Source organism: Heptranchias perlo, unplaced genomic scaffold (genome assembly GCF_035084215.1).
Source record: "Heptranchias perlo isolate sHepPer1 unplaced genomic scaffold, sHepPer1.hap1 HAP1_SCAFFOLD_1443, whole genome shotgun sequence".
NCBI lineage: Eukaryota > Metazoa > Chordata > Chondrichthyes > Hexanchiformes > Hexanchidae > Heptranchias > Heptranchias perlo.
This window is the reverse complement of record NW_027138693.1, coordinates 16,725-34,279: the sequence shown is the minus strand read 5'-3', so window position 1 is coordinate 34,279 and position 17,555 is coordinate 16,725. Positions and strand designations below refer to the sequence as shown.

General features: G+C 53.6%; 1 long non-coding RNA gene across 1 annotated transcript; it reads right to left on the bottom strand.

Moving 5' to 3' along the window:
* Positions 1 to 6,013: 6,013 nt before the first annotated feature.
* LOC137308921 (uncharacterized) lies at positions 6,014 to 15,833 on the bottom strand. Its single transcript, XR_010959671.1, has 5 exons — positions 15,536 to 15,833; positions 10,590 to 10,715; positions 9,752 to 9,787; positions 8,897 to 8,944; positions 6,014 to 6,661 (listed from the first exon to the last, which is right to left on the bottom strand). It is a non-coding gene; the product is annotated as an uncharacterized lncRNA (long non-coding RNA).
* Positions 15,834 to 17,555: the final 1,722 nt, after the last annotated feature.

Genomic DNA, 17,555 nt, shown 5'->3' with positions numbered 1-17,555 from the left:
TTACCTTTTTGGTCTCTAATCGGCCCTACTCTTTCCTTAGTTATTCTCTTGCTCTTTATGTATTTATAAAACATTTTTGGGTTTTCTTTAACTTTACTTGCCAGTATTTTTTCATGCCCTCTCTTTGCTTTCCTAATTTCCTTTTTAATTTCACCCCTGCACTTTCTAGACTCCTCCAGGCTTTCTGCAGTATTGAGCTCTCGGTGTCTGATATAAGCTTCCCTTTTTTGCCTTATCTTACCCTGTGTGCTCCTTGTCGTCCAGGGGGCTTTAGATTTGGGAGTCCCACCCTTTTTCTTTGTGGGAACATGTTTACTCTGAACCCCTCGAATCTCCCCCTTGAATGTCTCCCACTGCTCTGACACTGATTTACCTTCAAGTAGCTGTTTCCAGTCCACTTTTGCTAAATCACTTCTCAGCTTAGTAAAATTGCCCTTTCCCCAATTTCGACCTTTTACTCCTGTTCTATCTTTGTCCTTTTCCATTACTATGCTAAATCTAACTGAATTATGGGCCCCGATATTACCAGGGAGGTGGGTTGGCAGCAGGGGGGGGCGACTGGGCGCGTGGGTAACCCGCCCAGTAAAATCCATCCGTTCCCCACGCGATCGCGGGTAAATTGGAGCCACTTACCGTGGCTTCCGGGTTTCCCGTCGTCAACCTGCGCAGCGGGCGGCCTGCGCACCCACATCACAGGCTGTCAGCTGGAGGAGCCCTATTTAAAGGGGAAGTCCTCCAATGGCTGCTCCTGCAGCAAAGAACCAAAATTATAGAATGGAGCAGCCGAGGGGAAAGGCTGCTCCCAGATTTAACAATCCCTCACTCCAGGTCCTACTGGATCGGGTGAGGAAGAGGAGGGATATTTTCTACCCGGCAGACGGGAGGAAGTGGCCTGTCTCTGCCACCAAGAAGGCCTGGCTCGAGGTGGCAGAGGAGGTCACCAGCAGCAGCAACGTCTCCCGCACCTGGATCCAGTGCAGGAAGAGCTTCAATGACCTAACCAGGTCAGTCAAAGTGAGCACACTTACTCATTCTCCTACACTCCATCTTCCACATCACCGCCCCCACCCCACAACTCCTTCTGCACTGCCAACACTACTCTATCACATCACTCCTCACACCCACTCAAACCTCATCCTCAACTTACCTGCACTTCCTCACCTCCCCAGTGCTCACCCCACCACTACCACTCAACCCAATCCTCATACAATCTCATGGCTCTGTCTCATACTCACCCTCTGATGCATCTCTTTCACGGTCAGCCTCACCCAAACCAATGCATTCAGCGGTTGGCCACGTCACCATCACTCACTCACGCCTCTCTACTTTCTCCCCTTATAGAAGAGAGCCCAGAATGCATGGGAGAGGGCGAAGACCGGAGGGGGGCACAACATCTGGTCGTCCTCACAGACGCGGAGCAGGAGGCTCTGGAGCTGAGCCGCACCCTCGAGTGCCTGTCTGTTGGGGATGTCGAGGCTGCCACCCGACAAACATCTGGTGACAGAACTTTAACATTCAGCACTCACAATAGCAAATGATGTTTACATGCCTCACCATCTTCAGCACCTCAACATCTGTCATCATGCTTAATATTACCTTCTGTTCTCTTACAGGGCCTTCAGCGACTGCCATGACAGTGGAGGGCGATTCCTCAGAGGACCTGCCGGCCTTTGAGGGGGCACCGTCACATCTGAGCGAGCCATCCACCAGCGCAGTTACTCACACCTTGGTGGGTCCCTGTCCTCACTTAATTGGGGTCGCACACGGTGAGTCACCACACCCATGTGAGCACAAGCAGACACTGGTGGTAGGGGCAGCTGTGGAGAGTCCCTGTCGGTGGGAGCACTCCTCTCCAGGCTCTGCTCAGCAGGACACAGATGCTGAACCCTGGGGGCCAACCATGAAAAGGAGAATGATCGAGGGACAGCAGCACATTTACGAGGTGCTGGAAAAAGTGCCACGCGCACTCTCCACAATCGCACAGAGGATGGAGGAGTCCAACTCCTGCATGAGTGGAATGGTGGCACAGGTACAGGAGGGAATCTCTGAGATAGTGTCACAGGGACATGAGGGAATCTCTGAGATAGTGTCACAGGGACATGAGGGAATCTCTGAGATACTGTCACAGGGACGTGAGGGAATCTCTGAGATAGTGTCACAGGGACGTGAGGGATTCTCTGAGATAGTGTCACAGGGATGTGAGGGAATCTCTGAGATACTGTCACAGGGACGTGAGGGAATCTCTGAGATACTGTCACAGGGACATGAGGGAATCTCTGAGATACTGTCACAGGGACGTGAGGGAATCTCTGAGATAGTGTCACAGGGACGTGAGGGAATCTCTGAGATACTGTCACAGGGACGTGAGGGAATCTCTGAGATACTGTCACAGGGACGTGAGGGAATCTCTGAGATAGTGTCACAGGGACGTGAGGGAATCTCTGAGATACTGTCACAGGGACGTGAGGGAATCTCTGAGATACTGTCACAGGGACGTGAGGGAATCTCTGAGATACTGTCACAGGGACGTGAGGGAATCTCTGAGATAGTGTCACAGGGACGTGAGGGAATCTCTGAGATAGTGTCACAGGGACGTGAGGGAATCTCTGAGATACTGTCACAGGGACGTGAGGGAATCTCTGAGATAGTGTCACAGGGACGTGAGGGCATCTCTGAGATACTGTCACAGGGGCATGAGGGAATCTCTGAGATACTGTCACAGGGACGTGAGGGAATCTCTGAGATAGTGTCGTGGGTAAGTGTGGGAATGTCTGCGATGGAGGGAAGGCGAGCCTCCATGGAGCTTCAAGCACGGCTCACCAATGATTCCATTCAGACCCTGACAACGGCCCTTCGGACTCAGGGTGAGCAACTTTCTGCTGCTTTAAACAGGCAGGCAGATACTCTGGCACTGGCCTGACAAGACTTCACACATGTCCTCCAAACTGTCGTCCAGCAGGGTGGTAGGAGTGATGTGGGCCTGGCCCAGGAGAGGGATGATGGCGAAAGGGGGCATGGAAGTGGGGAAGCCACTCAAAGCGCCCCCACGTCTCACCCATTGCCCCCCTCTCAACCTGTACCCACAATGCTGCCTCCTCTCCAGGTGGTCGAGTCTGCCCCTGCACAGGTGCAGGTGGAGCAGTCTTTGGAGGGGCCCTCATGGGCACCGAAACCCAGAGGGCGAAGGCCCAAAGCATCTAATCGATCAGGGCATGAACGAGAGCAACCTGCCACTACCTCTGCTGCAGCCACAGGGGATGCACCACGTGGGAGTAGTCGGAAGCGAAAGGTGAAGGTTTTGTGAGCACGAAGGGGATGCACAAGGGGGTCTGACAGACTGTCATGCTTTTTATTTATATTTCATTTTTGTTAAACTCACATTAAATATTATTATTGTCACCACTACTGCCACGTCTTGGCCATTCTTGACTGGCTTGTGTAATAAGTCCCTTTCATGAGGTTCTCCATGAACACCCACACTTGATGCCACCCATTGGGTGACCCTACAGTGGGTGTATGTGTAGTTCCACGACTATTTTGTGCAGGTGCGTGTGGTGCAGCACTGTGTTGTGGAGCTCCACGTGGCGGAGGTGGACGGCGTGCCTGGCGAGGCTGGTGATGGTGCCCGTCCTCGGATGAAGTGATGAATGCAGCCATGGTGCCCCCCATCCTGACGGTGTGAGTTTGAGGGGGTCCGCAAAGTAGGTAAATGTGTTTGTACAGCAGAGTTTAGGGTCTAAATTAATAATTTTGAGTGGAAAGACAAAGGTGTTGCAGACAAAACTTAGTCTGAAGTGACAGAGTGCCCTGCTGCAATAAATGAGGTTTTCCCCCCACCTGTCAAATAATCCTTTGCATCTCCCACTGGCTGCTGAGTGAAACACGTCTGCTCCAAGAGGGAGTGTTTCCCACAGCACGGGAAACACGCTGAGGATCCTTCAAAATTGCACCCCTGCCAAAATCTCCACTCAATGAGGTCTGTCAAGTACCTCAAGTATCTGACGATCTAAAGCAGCATCCCGCCGGCTTTAATTGCCGGTGGGAGTCCCACATTCGGGAGCTGCGCGCGCACCCGAACACGTCACTGGGGAACCCGGAAGTCAGCGGGTTGGAGCTGGGCTCCGAAACTGCTCCGAGATTCCGCCATTTTAGGAGCCCCCCGCCCCCAATGCCGCCGCTCGGCCATCTGAAAATCGGCCCCATGATCACTCCCAGCAAAATGCTCTCCCACTGATCCTCCTTCCACTGCCCAGCTTTATTCCCGAAAACTAAATCCAGAACTGACCCCCCGCCCCCTCTTGTTGGGCTTGCTACGGACTGGATAAAAAAGTTCTCCTGAATGTAATTTATGAATTCTGCACCCTCCATACCTTTTACACTGATTCTATCCCAGTTAATATCAGGGGCGTTGAAATCCCCCACTATTACTGCCCCATTGTTTTTGCACTTTTCAGAAATTTGCCTCCATATTTGCTCTTCTCTCTCCCTCTGACTGTTTGGGGGTCTATCGTTCACTCCCAGCAGTGGGACTGCCCCTTTTTTTGTTCCTTTGCTCAACCCATGTGACCTCATTTGATGATCCTTTGAACATATCATCCCTCCTCACGGCCGTAATTGTTTCTTTAACCAATATTGCCCACCCCCCCTCCTTTTTTATCCCCCTCTCTATCTCGTCTAAAAACCCTGTATCCAGGAACGTTGAGCTGCCATTCCTGCCCCCCAGTCAATCTCCATCAATGTGTCTACAACAGACCCACTGATGAGGTGAGGAAAACCCCCAGTGGTGGAGAGATTTGGGAACCAGAGGTCCAAAGTCACCTGTTCCTCCCCAGCCTCTTACTCGAACGTCATGTCTCAAATTACTCATTTACTGTATCCCAAAATATTCAGTTCTGAAAGAAATCGATCTGATGTGTATTTGAATGAATGAACATTCTCTGCTCTGAGAACTTACTCCATTTACATAATCACAAGGAAATAAGGTGGAGAAGGGAGGTGATGTTGATGAAGATACGATGTTGTCTTGCTCATTGGAGGAACCATGCAACACATGAGCAGGAGCACTGAAGCTCCAGTGACTCACCTTTCCCACAGAAAATGTGGATTTACAAAAAACACCAACAAGTGGACTCTGGACCTGGAGCGCTGAGCGTCCACTCACAGGGCAGACAGGTGGCGTGTCGGAGTCTCCGGCCATACACGGCTCCTTTCAGGCCAGCTGTAGTCCATGGGTGACAACAGGTCTGACCATGAGGGAGAGTTTCAAATCACTGCAGGCCTCCATGGGCCGTGTGGCCACTCCAAGCAGGCCTGCACAGGATGCTCCCAAGGAAGAGGGCCCTAGACCAGGAGCAGGCTGCTGCCTGGCATCCCACACTGCTGCCATGGAGGCCCTGGACAACTAAATCAAGAGGGCTGTCTCCAAAGGTGGTTCCTAAGTTGCTGACAGGTTGGAGACAGCTCTTGGCTCTGGCTTTCCCGATCTTTCAAGGACTATTGTAACTGCGTTCCCTGAGTTCAGAGGCAGTGCCAGGAGCCAGTGGACATGTGGTGAGTTCCACAGTGAGCCAGTGATATGTGGTCTCAGGTTGGCAGGGTAAGTAAGGCCACTGTCCAGTCACTGCAGATACATTCAGAGGGCACCCTATGGCAGCAGGGCTAAGCTGCCCCTTGTGCTTTCTCAATCAGCTGATAGTGTAACCAGCCCACTGGCCGACTCTAGACACGAGAGCAGGAGGGACAGACAAGATCTCCCAGAGGCAGCAGAGGGGGAGCACTGGGATGGGAAAGCAGTGACAGAGTTCAGGGTGGACATGTAACTTTTATCCAGGTGGGATGGTGATGGTCAGTTTGAGTTACTGGCTGCTCTGGTAAGTCACTGACTAGTATTGTACTGGTCAAGGGGGGTCAGGGTAATGGTTTAAGAGTCACCCCCTGATCTAGTTGTTCCCGGTGTCCCTGGTACTCTCTGTTCCAGGGTCTGGTCCTGGACAGAGTGAACACACAGCTGCAGTTTGGAGAGCGAGAGCTTTTATTATCCACAGGTATAAATTGAAGCCAGTAAGTAGAGTGGTGCAGAGTGCAATCCCAAACATTTCCATTGCCCACCCTAGTCCCACACAGCAGGCCAGTAACAGCCTGGCTGGGTTCAGAGACCTGAAGCTGCTCCTTCCCTTTAACAAACCGCAGTCCCAGGGAGACACAGGGCCCACTTCAGACACCAATCAATACGGGCGGGAAGAACAGAAACTTCAACTGAGCAGAGAATCAAAACATTTCACCCTTGCCGAGGGGAAGAGGTTGGAGACGGAGGCACTGATCTGGGACTAATCAGCGGCCCGCTGACCTCTCCCTGAATCAGTTTAATGAACATTTCCCATCGACAGGAACACAGGCAACGACTGCAATTAAAAACATCTCATTTAACATTCAATGGCAAAACACACAACTGGAGATTTCGATCAAATCACCAAGAAAAAAAGCCAAAAATCATCTCAATGATGGAAACATTACAGAATACAGTCAAAAAACAGCGAGAGCAGCCAGTGACAATCAATCAAAACTAATTGCGATTAACAATCCCCGATCGTTTCTCAATCAATCCTCCCAGCGACACCGAACATCCAGATTCTGGATCCAATCAACTTCACTCAGGATCAGCCTGGGGAATGGAACAGAGACAGATTCACAGGGAGGCTCACACCCAGTACAGGAGGTGGGACTGAGAGAGATCGATATAGAAACTCCGTTCCCCAGACCCCCGACTCCATCCCTCTCCCTGGCCACTGTCTGAGGCTGAACCAGACCGTTCACAACCTTGGGGTCCTATTTGACCCTGAGATGAGCTTCTGACCCCATATCCGCTCCATCACCAAGACCGCCTACTTCCCCCTCCGTAACATCGCCCGTCTCCACCCCTCCCTCAGCTCATCTGCTGCTGAAACCCTCATCCGTGCCTTTGTTACCTCCAGACTGGACTATTCCAATGCTCTCCTGGCCGGCCTCCCATCTTCCACCCTCCATAAACTTGAATTCATCCAAAACTCTGCTCCCGTATCCTAACTCTCACCAAGTCCCGTTCTCCCAGCACCCCCTGTGCTCACTGACCTACACTGGCTCCCGGTCCGGGAACGCCTCGATTTTAAAATTCTCATCCTTGTTTTCAAATCCCTCCATGGCCCTCGCCCCCTCCCTATCTCTGTAACCTCCTCCAGCCCTACAACCCTCCGAGATCTCTGCGTTCCTCCAATTCTGGCCTCTTGTCCACCTCCCACTCCCTTCACCCCACCATTGGTGGCCGTTCCAGGTGCCACGGGACAGGCCCCCTACAGACACAAGTAAAGATTGCAGCAATGTGAGTGAACACGGCCAGCCCAGCCCAGGACACAATCCTTCCCATCAAACCTCTCCAGGAGCACCAGATCTCAGAGAAGACCGAGTGTTCCAGCATAGTGTCACAAGGTACACTGCACAATGGGTCAGTCTAAGGCCCAGGGTCCTAGGTGAGGTATAATCCCCATCCTCAAATCCTCAGCACAACCAGCTCCCCCTCTCAAGGTGACAGATTCCATCCTCCAGTATATTAAACAGCTGCAGGGTCTCACTGAGCAGCTGACGGGACCCAGAAGTTTGTTGCTCACCAGTCCTGGTTTCGAAACCTCCAGTTCTCCCTGTTTAAATTAATTCATTCCACTGCTGCCAGGAATATTAACCTCCACAACCCAGCCAGACGTCTGGAATTCCCTCCTCACTCCCCCAACATATTCACTTAAAGCCTCGGCCTGACGATGGCCCAGAACGATTGGACCTTCAGTTTGTTAGCTGAAGGGAAGTGGATGCTGCAGCAGCTCAGGCACCTTTAATAGAACAAGAGGTCACCAGGTGATTCCTGGGGTCAGAGAGAAGCTTTACTCTCTCCCTGACCTCACCTGGGCCTGATTCACACTGATGATGGGTTCAAAAAAACTCTTCCTTCCCACAAAAAAAGCTCGTATTGCCAGATCTGCGATGTATTAAACCCCAGTTGATCAATGGTGGACCGTGACTGTCAAAGGAATTCCACTTCACCCCTGGGGGTTGTGGGCTGGAAATTGGGCCGTGTCGCGCACGTTGTTTCAGCGTGACACGGCCTCCTGAAGTGACAAGATGGCGCCTTGGCTGCGCACGCACGTTTCCAGCGTGACGTGTGCCGGACGCCACCTTGGTATGGGTATTAGCGCAGGCGCAAATATCGAACGCCGGCAGCATTTAAAGTAAGGAGAAAATGGATACAATCAGCGTGGGATTTAGTAGTGCGCAACCTTAATTCAATCTGTTAACGTCACTCAGCAGTTTTTAAACATAGGGAGGGGACCCGCATCTGTGTTTTACGTGTGCAATGTCTGATGTCCATTCAGATTCCGAGCAGACAGCAGATGTCATTTTCAACAAATAACAGGTACTGGCTACCTTTAAGAGAGTTTAAGAGACATCCTCCCTTTAAGAGATTGGGGCTCCCCCTGCAGGGTAAAGTGCGAATTGCAATGAATCCTTGTGTCAACGCTGATTTCCAACGCTGCCTGAAGGTGAGGACTGAGGCCGGACGATTGTCTCGTCCTGCCTGCACAGGGGCCATCGGGCTCGGGTTAATATCGGATCGCGCTACCCGCGCCCAATAATAGGCCTGATCCAATTTTTACCCCTCTGTCTTTTACAGACTGTGTTATGGAATCAGGGTTTCACTCAGTGAGAAATCTCTACAAACGTTAAGTGAAAAAGCAGCGTTCCAGTGAGGAGACTCAGTCCAGTCAGATATAAGCAGCTCCCTCCCGACCCCCTGAGCCCACAGTTGCTGCTCTTCACAACCTGGTTTGCTGCTCGTTCAGCTGCTGTTAAACTCAAGTGATTGACTTCGTACCTCAGGCTCGGGCTGATGAGTTCGAGGACGATTCTCCTCTTTCAGCAGCTGTGAAAAGAAAAGATTTCTGTCAAACAGACATTGTAGAACACAGAGAATGTTCTGTACAGAGAGAGAGAGAGAGAGGGAGAGATAGAGAGACAGAGAGAGAGAGAGACAGAGGGGGAGAGAGAGAGAGAGAGAGAGAGACAGAGAGGGAGAGAGAGAGACAGAGTGAGAGATAAAGAGAGACAGAGTGAGAGATAAAGAAAGACAGAGAGGGAGGGGGAGAGAGAGAGACAGAGAGAGAAGGAGAGAGAGAAAGAGAGAGGCAGAGAGAGAGACTCACACAGACAGAGAGAGGTAGAGAAAGAGAGAGGCACAGAGAGAGGCAGAAAGAGGTGCACGCAGAGAGACATGTGCGCAGAGAGACGCGGACGCAGATAGAGAGAGAAGCGCACACAGAGAGAAAGAGAGGCGCACGCAGAGAGAGAGAGAGAGGCGCACGCAGAGAGAGAGAGAGGCGCACGCAGAGAGAGAGAGGCGCACGCAGAGAGAGAGAGAGAGGCGCACGCAGAGAGAGAGGGGCACAAAGAGAGAGAGGGGCACAAAGAGAGAGAGAGGCAGGCAGAGACACACAATCAGAGAGAGAGAGAGACAGAGAGAGACACACACAGAGAGAGACACACACTCAGAGAGAGAGAGAGAGACGCACAGAGAGAGACGCACACTCAGAGAGAGAGAGAGAGGGACACACACACACATAGATAAAGATGCACAGAGAGACACACACGGAGACGCACACACACCGAGACACACACAGACAGACAGAGACCCACATAGATACACCCACCCTTGCACTATTTGCACACTTACGATTTGCTGGGCTGTAACCAGATTTTTTCTCTCCTCCTACAAGAGACAGAAACAGACGGAACTTCAGTTACAAACAGCTCCTCGATCAGCACAGCCCCTCGCCGACACAAACTTACTCCAGAAACAGGGGCAATGACCAGATTTCCCTGTGGGCACTCACAGGAGGCTCACTGAGAAACAGGCATCGGACAATATCCTCTCTTCACCCGGTCCCTTCACTCCCCAATCAGGCCCAGTCCCTTCACTCCCTGTACGGGGCCCCGGTCCCTTCACTCCCCGTACGGGGCCCCGGTCCCTTCACTCCCCGTACGGGGCCCCGGTCCCTTCACTCCCCGTACGGGGCCCCGGTCCCTTCACTCCCCGTACGGGGCCCCGGTCCCTTCACTCCCCGTACGGGGCCCCGGTCCCTTCACTCCCCGTACGGGGCCCCGGTCCCTTCACTCCCCGTACGGGGCCCCGGTCCCTTCACTCCCTGTACGGGGCCCCCGGTCCCTTCACTCCCCGTACGGGGCCCCGGTCCCTTCACTCCCTGTACGGGGCCCCGGTCCCTTCACTCCCTGTACGGGGCCCCGGTCCCTTCACTCCCCGTACGGGGCCCCGGTCCCTTCACTCCCTGTACGGGGCCCCGGTCCCTTCACTCCCTGTACGGGGCCCCAGTCCCTTCACTCCCTGTACGGGGCCCCGGTCCCTTCACTCCCTGTACGGGTCCCTGTCCATCACTGGACTGTGTCGGAGTTTCCCACATGTCGATGGGAAGTCTCTAATGTTCTGCCATTTGTGCTGTAACATTTGAACCTGCTCATCCCCGTGTGGGACAGATCCTGTCCTCATTTCCTACCTCTCTTCTTCCAGACAACGGCACCAATGACGAGAGCAATCAGGGCGACGGCAGCAAGAACAATTCCAACAATTAAACCCAGATTCGGTCCCTCTGAAGATCCCGGAGTCACTCGGAACGTCCCATCTGTGGGGGGAATAAGGAGGAGGAGAGAAATGAATAACGACAGTCGCTGCTGATTAGGAAGTAATGAGACCAAAGCTGTGCCTGAGACTGAGTTCGATTCGAGTCTGCGATGTGATGGGCAGTCTGATCAGAGCAAGTTGGAGGTTAGAAAGTTCAGCGTGACTTTGATTCCACTCCTGGGAAGCACTTTGGGACGTTTCTCTCCATTAAAGGCACTTTATAAATACAAGTTGTTGCTTGTCTGCAGCTATTGGAATTACCCATCAGTCCAAAGTCATTACTAGTCCCCTCCACAAGTGATGAATCCCCAGCACAGTCTCAGAGTCGGCTGGTGGAAGTATAGTGATGGGTGATACGGCCTTTCTATGGAAGGTGTAGTGCTGAAGTGTAGTGCTGAAGACTTGTGCTCCAGAACTAGCTGCGCCTCTAGCCAAGCTGTTCCAGTACAGCTACAACACTGGCATCTACCCGACAATGTGGGAAATTGCCCAGGTATGTCCTGTCCACAAAAAGCAGGACAAATCCAATCCGGCCAATTACCGCCCCATCAGTCTACTCTCAATCATCAGCAAAGTGATGGAAGGTGTCGTCGACAGTGCTATCAAGCGGCACTTACTCACAAATAACCTGCTCACCGATGCTCAGTTTGGGTTCCGCCAGGACCACTCGGCTCCAGACCTCATTACAGCCTTGGTCCAAACATGGACAAAAGAGCTGAATTCCAGAGGTGAGGTGAGAGTGACTGCCCTTGACATCAAGGCAGCATTTGACCGAGTGTGGCACCAAGGAGCCCTAGTAAAATTGAAGTCCATGGGAATCGGGGGGAAAACTCTCCAGTGGCTGGAGTCATACCTAGCACAAAGGAAGATCGGAGTGGTTGTTGGAGGCCAATCATCTCAGCCCCAGGGCATTGCTGCAGGAGTTCCTCAGGGCAGTGTCCTCGGCCCAACCATCTTCAGCTGCTTCATCAATGACCTTCCCTCCATCATAAGGTCAGAAATGGGGATGTTCGCTGATGACTGCACAGTGTTCAGTTCCATTCGCAACCCCTCAGATAATGAAGCAGTCCGAGCCCGCATGCAGCAAGACCTGGACAACATCCAGGCTTGGGCTCATAAGTGGCAAGTAACATTCGCGCCAGATAAGTGCCAGGCAATGACCATCTCCAACAAGAGAAAGTCTAACCACCTCCCCTTGACATTCAACGGCATTACCATCGCCGAATCCCCCACCATCAACATCCTGGGAGTCACCATTGACCAGAAACTGAACTGGACCAGCCATATAAATACTGTGGCTACGAGAGCAGGTCAGAGGCTGGGTATTCTGCGGCGAGTGACTCACCTCCTGACTCCGCAAAGCCTTTCTACCATCTACAAGGCACAAGTCAGGAGTGTGATGGAATACTCTCCACTTGCCTGGATGAGTGCAGCTCCAACAGTCAAGAAGCTCGACACCATCCAAGATAAAGCAGCCCGCTTGATTGGCACCCCATCCACCACCCTAAACATTCACTCCCTTCACCACCGGCGCACTGTGGCTGCAGTGTGTACCATCCACAGGATGCACTGCAGCAACTCGCCAAGGCTTCTTCGACAGCACCTCCCAAACCCGCGACCTCTACCACCTAGAAGGACAAGAGCAGCAGGCGCATGGGAACAACACCACCTGCACGTTCCCCTCCAAGTCACACACCATCCCGACTTGGAAATATATCGCCGTTCCTTCATCGTCGCTGGGTCAAAATCCTGGAACTCCCTTCCGAACAGCACTGTGGGAGAACCGTCACCACACGGACTGCAGTGGTTCAAGAAGGCGGCTCACCACCACCTTCTCAAGGGCAATTCGGGATGGGCAATAAATGCCGGCCTCACCAGCGACGCCCACATCCCGCGAACGAATAAAAAAAAAAAAAAAGTTCAATGGACTAACGGCCTCCTTCACCTGACACACAGATCCCAGCCAGTCAATAACTCAGTGTAACCCAGATATATGGTGCTGGTCGTTATAGACAGGCAGGTTTGGAAATCTCTTGTATTTCTGAATAAAATTTCCCTGTCACCGTGGGCTGAAACTCACAATATTCTCACTTTCCTTCATTTCAGACAGAACAGAATCTCTGGTTTAACTGAGCCTCAATCTCCAGCTCTGCAGAATGGGAGTGTTGGTGACTCATTACAATGGGGGCTCCCACCAGACCCCCTCCTCCCCGAAAATCCAGTCTCACCTCAAGGCCAGAATCAGCAGAGGGGGCGAGGGGGGGATATGAGGGAAGAGACGGCAGTCGCGACTCCCAGTTCCCAAGGAGGGTGTCAATGGGAACACTCTCCCCTCAGGGAGAGGTTATGGGGCTCGGGCCCACTCCAGGAATCACACTTAATACAGGCTGAGATTTCAGTGTAGCAGAGTGAGGGCCAGGGTCAGGGGTCAGAGGGAGGGTCAGGGTCAGAGGGAGGGCCAGGGTCAGGGTCAGAGGCAGGGCCAGAGGAAGGGGCAGGGGTCAGAGGCAGGGCCAGGTGTCAGAGGAAGGGGCAGGGGTCAGATGGAGGGCAGGGGTCAGATGGAGGGCCAGGGTCAGATGGAGGGCCAGGGTCAGATGGAGGGCCAGGGGTACGAGGGATGGTCAGGGGTCAGAGGGAGGGTCAGGGGTCAGAGGGAGGGTCAGGGGTCAGAGGGAGGGCCAGGGGTTAGAGGGAGGTACAGGGTCAGATGGAAGGTCAGGGGTCAGAGGGCTGGGGGAAATCGGGCGGGGGCGGGGCCTGAACACCATCACTGCGAGGGCCTCACACTGTGATTGACAGGCCGGTCGGCCGCCCATGACTTTGCCTGATTTGGGGAATGGGGCTTTGAAGGTGCTGCTCGTCTCCCGGAGGTGCCTCTCCTGCTGATCAGTGGGAGCGATGAGCCGCAGCCCCGGGGGACTGACTGTGGATCTACCGGAGTGGGACATGTTACCCTCTCCCAGGAGCTCAGCACATCTGCTCCCTCATCACCCCCTCAACCAATCCCCACCGTGGGGCCAGCAAGAAACCTCGAGCACAGAGAGAGGCAACTGAGAAACGGAGAGAAGGCTTTAAAGCAGCAATTTGGTGAGAGTGGGAATTCGGTGCAGAGGGGGAGGAGGTGCTCAGGAATTTAAACCGAGGGACAACAGTAAAAGAGAAAGAGGGAGGGAACGGAGCACTGGGAGTAAAGAGAAAGAGGGAGGGAACGGAGCACTGGGAGTAAAGAGAAAGAGGGAGGGAACGGAGCACTGGGAGTAAAGAGAGAGAGGGAGGGAACGGAGCACTGGGAGTAAAGAGAAAGAGGGAGAGAACGGAGCACTGGGAGCAAAGAGAGAGAGGGAGGGAACGGAGCACTGGGAGTAAAGAGAAAGAGGGAGGGAACGGAGCACTGGAAGTAAAGAGAGAGAGGGAGGGAACGGAGCACTGGGAGTAAAGAGAGAGAGGGAGGGAACGGAGCACTGGGAGTAAAGAGAGAGAGGGGGGGAACGGAGCACTGGGAGTAAAGAGAGAGAGGGAGGGAACGGAGCACTGGGAGTAAAGAGAGAGAGGGAGGGAACGGAGCACTGGGAGTCGAGAGAGGGAGGGAGGGAACGGAGCACTGGGAGTAAAGAGAGAGAGGGAGGGAACGGAGCACTGGGAGTAAAGAGAGAGAGGGAGGGAACGGAGCACTGGGAGTCGAGAGAGGGAGGGAGGGAACGGAGCACTGGGAGTAAAGAGAGAGAGGGAGGGAACGGAGCACTGGGAGTAAAGAGAGAGAGGGAGGGAACGGAGCACTGGGAGTAAAGAGAGAGAGGGAGGGAACGGAGCACTGGGAGTAAAGAGAGAGAGGGAGGGAACGGAGCACTGGGAGTAAAGAGAGAGAGGGAGGGAACGGAGCACTGGGAGTAAAGAGAAAGAGGGAGGGAACGGAGCACTGGGAGTAAAGAGAGAGAGGGAGGGAACGGAGCACTGGGAGTAAAGAGAGAGAGGGAGGGAACGGAGCACTGGGAGTAAAGAGAGAGAGGGAGGGAACGGAGCACTGGGAGTAAAGAGAGAGAGGGGAGAGAACGGATATGGGGACGGTGCCAGAGGACTGGAGGATTGTAAATGTTACACACTTTTCAAAAAAGGGGAGAGGGATAAACCCGGGAAATCCAGGCCAGTCAGTCTAACGTCAGTGGAGGGGAAACTTTAAGACAATAATCTGGGACAAAATTAATTGTCACTTGGAAAAGTCTGGGTTAATAAAAGAAAGTCAGCACAGATTTGTTAAAGGCAAATCGTGTTTGACCAACTTGATTGAGTTCTTTGATGAAGTAACAGAGAGGGTTGATGAGGGCAGTGAGGTGGATGTTGTGTATATGGACTTTCAAAAGGCATTTGATAAAGTGCCACATAATAGACTTGTCAGTAAAATTAAAGCCATGGGATTAAAGGGACAGTGGTAAATTGGCTCAGGGACAGAAAGCAGAGAGTAGTGGTGAACGGTTGTTTCTCAGACTGGAGGAAAGTTTACAGTGGGGTTCCCCAGGGCTCAGTATTAGGACCACTGCTCTTTTTGAGAGATATTAATGACCTGGACTTGGGTATAGAGGGTATAATTTCAAAGTTTGCAGCTGACACGAAACTCGGAAATGTAGTAAACAATGTGGAGGATAGTAACAGAGTTCAGGAGGACACAGACAGACTGGTGAAATGGGCAGACACATGGCAGATGAAATTTAACACAGAGAAGTGTGAAGTGATGTATTTTGGAAGGAAGAATGAGGAGAGGCGATAGAAACATCTTTAATCCTCAGCCTCAGACTCTCCCCCTGCACTCACTGATCCTCTTACCCCAGTCTCGGGTCTCCACTCCTGCTTTGCTGCTGTGATCCACCTGACAGGAGTAGGTGGCTCCGTCCTCGGGCCCGATCTCAACCCATCTCTTGATCTGGTAGGTGCCATCGTGGTTGGGCAGGATGCCAGTGGAATCAGTGTCTGAGATCGGCCGTCCATTTCTCAGGAGGGTGAGTTCGATATCTCGAGGGTAAAACCCCGTGACCAGGCAGGAGAGTTGGGCCGGTTTAGTGTCTGAGGCCTTGTCCACAGAAAGAAACACTTGGGGAGTAACTGAGAGTAAAACAGATCAGAGCCGAGTCAGTGTGAGACAGGGAACGGGACAAACCCCTTTAAACTGGGGATTAGACCCCAGGGAACGGTACAAACCCCTTTAAACTGGGGATTAGACCCCAGGGAACGGGACAAACCCCTTTAAACTGGGGATTAGACCCCAGGGAACGGGACAAACCCCTTTAAACTGGGGATTAGACCCCAGGGAACGGGACAAACCCCTTTAAACTGGGGATTAGACCCCAGGGAACGGGACAAACCCCTTTAAACTGGGGATTAGACCCCAGGGAACGGGACAAACCCCTTTAAACTGGGGATTAGACCCCAGGGAACGGGACAAACCCCTTTAAACTGGGGATTAGACCCCAGGGAACGGGACAAACCCCTTTAAACTGGGGATTAGACCCCAGGGAACGGGACAAACCCCTTTAAACTGGGGATTAGACCCCAGGGAACGGGACAAACCCCTTTAAACTGGGGATTAGACCCCAGGGAACGAGACAAACCCCTTTAAACTGGGGATTAGACCCCAGGGAACGGGACAAACCCCTTTAAACTGGGGATTAGACCCCAGGGAACGGGACAAACCCCTTTAAATTGGGGATCAGACCCCAGTCCCCCCCTCACTCACAGACTCTCACTCCCCCCTCACTCACCGACTGTCACTCCCCCCTCACTCACCGACTCTCAGTACCCCCCTCACTCACCGACTCTCACTCCCCCCCTCACTCACCGACTCTCAGTACCCCCCTCACTCACCGACTCTCACTCTCCCCCTCACTCACCGACTCTCAGTCCCCCCCTCACTCACCGACTCTCAGTCCCCCCCTCACTCACCGTCTCTCACTCCCCCCTCACTCACCGACTCTCAGTCCCCCCCTCACTCACCGTCTCTCACTCCTCCCCTCACTCACCGACTCTCACTCTCCCCCTCACTCACCGACTCTCACTCCCCCCCACAATCACCGACTCTCAGTCCCTCCCTCACTCACCGACTCTCAGTCCCCCCTCACTCACCGACTCTCACTCCCCCCACACTCACCGACTCTCACTCCCCCCCTCACTCACCGACTCTCAGTCCCCCCCTCACTCACCGACTCTCAGTCCCCCCCTCACTCACCGTCTCTCACTCCCCCCTCACTCACCGACTCTCAGTCCCCCCCTCACTCACCGTCTCTCACTCCTCCCCTCACTCACCGACTCTCACTCTCCCCCTCACTCACCGACTCTCACTCCCCCCCACACTCACCGACTCTCACTCCCCCCCTCACTCACCGACTCTCACTCCCCCCTCACTCACCGACTCTCACTCCCCCCCTCACTCACCGACTCTCACTCCCCCCCACACTCAACGACTCTCACTCCCCCCCTCACTCACCGACTCTCACTCCCCCCCTCACTCACCGACTCTCACTCCCCCCTCACTCACCGACTCTCACTCCCCCCCACACTCACCGACTCTCACTCCCCCCCTCACTCACCGACTCTCAGTCCCACCCTCACTCACCGACTCTCACTCCCCCCCTCACTCACCGACTCTCAGTCCCCCCTCACTCACCGACTCTCAGTCCCCCCCTCACTCACCGACTCTCACTCCCCCCCTCACTCATCGACTCTCAGACCCCCCCTCACTCCTCGACTCTCACTCCCCCCCTCACTCACCGACTCTCAGTCCCCCCCTCACTCACCGACTCTCACACCCCCCCTCACTCCTCGACTCTCACTCCCCCCCTCACTCACCGAC